General features: G+C 32.3%; 1 non-coding gene across 1 annotated transcript; it reads left to right on the top strand.

Moving 5' to 3' along the window:
* The first annotated feature begins 649 nt into the window (after window positions 1–649).
* Window positions 650–757, top strand: LOC125161331 (U6 spliceosomal RNA). Its single transcript, XR_007150547.1, has one exon. It is a non-coding gene; the product is annotated as a U6 spliceosomal RNA (small nuclear RNA).
* The last annotated feature ends 1,807 nt before the right edge of the window (window positions 758–2,564 follow it).

The raw sequence follows: 2,564 nt of genomic DNA on the forward strand, positions 1-2,564 counted from the left end.
TGAAATACCAGTACGATACTACACTATAAAACCATCCTTTAGTTAAGAAAATATTCTTTATTCACCTATGCATCTTTTTAGGTTGCAAAAGCATAGAAAGTTCTATTATACACATGTCATTCTATAAGAACATAAAAATGAAAAAGTTATATAAATTTAAATTTTCTTTTTTTTAAATTTTTTTAATGTTTATTTATTTCTGAGGCAGAGAGAGACAGAGCATGAGTGGGGAAGGGTCAGAGAGAGAGGGAGACACAGAATCAGAAGCAGGCTCCAGGCTCTGAGCTGGCAGCACAAAGCCTGACACGGGGCTCGAACTCACAAACCGTGAGATCATGACCTGAGCCAAAGTCGGATGCTTAACCAACTGAGCCACCCAGGCGCCCCTAAATTTAAATTTTCTATTTTGACTTTTACTTTGAGTCATAAAAATAACATTCTCTGAAATAATAGATTACATAATTATATCCTAAATATCTAACAATATCAATTAGGTTTTAACATAATTCTGATATATACTAGTATTGAAAACAAATCTGGTTCTGTATCACTAGTGATATGGAAGATTATTTTAGTTGTTCATAGGGAAACATGTTTTATATAAGCAACATGTTTTTATTTCAATGAAAATTAGAAAAAAAAGAGTCAAGTGCTCGCTTTGGCAGCACATATACTAAAAAATTGGAACAATATAGAGAAGATTAGCATGGCCCTGGGCAAGGATGACACACAAATTCATGAAGTGTTCCACATATTTAAAAAAAAAGAGAAAGAGACAAATTTTATACACATGACTCGTAAGTTTTGGAAACTGAGTTGACTTACAGTGATATTCATTAAATGGTGGCAAAACTGGCACAGATATGATAAAAATCTTGCAAGTAATATGTGAACAACTGATATTGGAGAAGCATGCATGTAGTCCATTCCCTCTGCATTATTATAAAAGAAACTAAGGCCCAGAGAGATGAAACGATTCACACAATTTGACAATACTCTTAAGTACAAGAGCAAGTCTGAATACTTGCCTCCTCATACCTGCTATGCTAGGATAAACCACCTCCGCCGACCACCCCCTTGACAGTTGCATTAATTGGAATAGAATTGAGTGTACAAATTGTAAGTGCACTCATATAATTATTTTAAGAAAATTTTAGATAACCCTTGAAGCAATCAACTCAAAATAAAACTGCCCATCGGTACAAAGATGCATACCGTAACACTTTCTAGAAACAAAGGGAATGATACATTGTCTTAAATCACCTAGGTAGTTTTTATTATGAGAGAGGATATTCATTATTCATTTTTTACTCAATTTTGACAAAATTGTTCTTGTATTAATTTTCTTACTAAATTAAAGTGTTAAATAAACATTTATTTAAAATCTGACTTACCATCTTTTCACTTTTGTTTTGATACCTTTGTATGCCATTCCATACATAAATATTTCAAATAATGGTCTACTTGAATATAATTTACATACACTTATTCTTTAAACGTTATCACTTAAGCAGAGTGATTTTGGTTCTGCTTACATTATCGATAGGTATTCTCTTAAAACGAATGCAAGACTAAAAATTCAATAGCTGGCTGATAGCATTTGTCCTGCATTTTCTATAAAGCTTTTCCCCGTGGATCCTAGAGAAATTCTTTATGAGATAATTCAAAAGTATTTTGCACTTTGTATTCTCTTCTGGAGGATTTATAATGAGCTATGCTTTCGTTAAGATTCTCTCAGGATGTTCAAGCCTTTTACGTAACCATAAGTTTTGATAATTCATTCCCATATAGTAGAAATTAGTGGATTTTAATATAAATAAAATGTTCTCTTTTTAAAAGTCCATTAAACTAGAAACTGTTAGTGGGTGTCCTTTTATGTGTCCATCTATGAAGTCTTCTCCAAGATCTGTTCCTTAAGTCTGTTGCCTTATTGTCAGGGGAAAATACTCTTGTTTGAATAAGTTATATTTATATAAAGAAAATCTACAACCTACTTGACAATTGCCTATATACTCAAAATCCAACTATATAAATTTTTATTGTGAAAGTCCTACTCTTTCTCCCCCTCCCTCAGTATTTATAACCATTTTATGTAGGGCCCATGCATAGCAGTGGAAAAAAAGAGAAATGGGATAAAAACTTCCATCTTACTATTTGATTACTGATCAACATAGCATTTAATAAACTTTTCACAATGAAAATGAAGGATTTCAATATAACATTTTCATGTATGGCCATCATCAGCCTCTTTCAGGAGGCCAATTAAAATTTTATTATAGCTAATTAAAACCATAGGATAGTACCACATATATTTCAGAACGGTTTTTCAGTATCTTGTGAAGTGAAACTTACACTTACCCATGACCCAGAAATTCCATTTGTACTTGTTTACTGAAGCAAAAAGAAAATTTCCTCTACACAAAAACATTGTGTGAATGGTTACAGCATATAACCTCAACTTAGGAATGGATAAACATTTGTATAAACACCCAGTGATGGGAGTACTACTCAGCAATAACAAAGGGTGTACTAATATCATACCAATAATGTGGATGGATATCAAA

This window comes from Prionailurus viverrinus, chromosome A2, assembly GCF_022837055.1.
Source record: "Prionailurus viverrinus isolate Anna chromosome A2, UM_Priviv_1.0, whole genome shotgun sequence".
Classification (NCBI taxonomy): domain Eukaryota; kingdom Metazoa; phylum Chordata; class Mammalia; order Carnivora; family Felidae; genus Prionailurus; species Prionailurus viverrinus.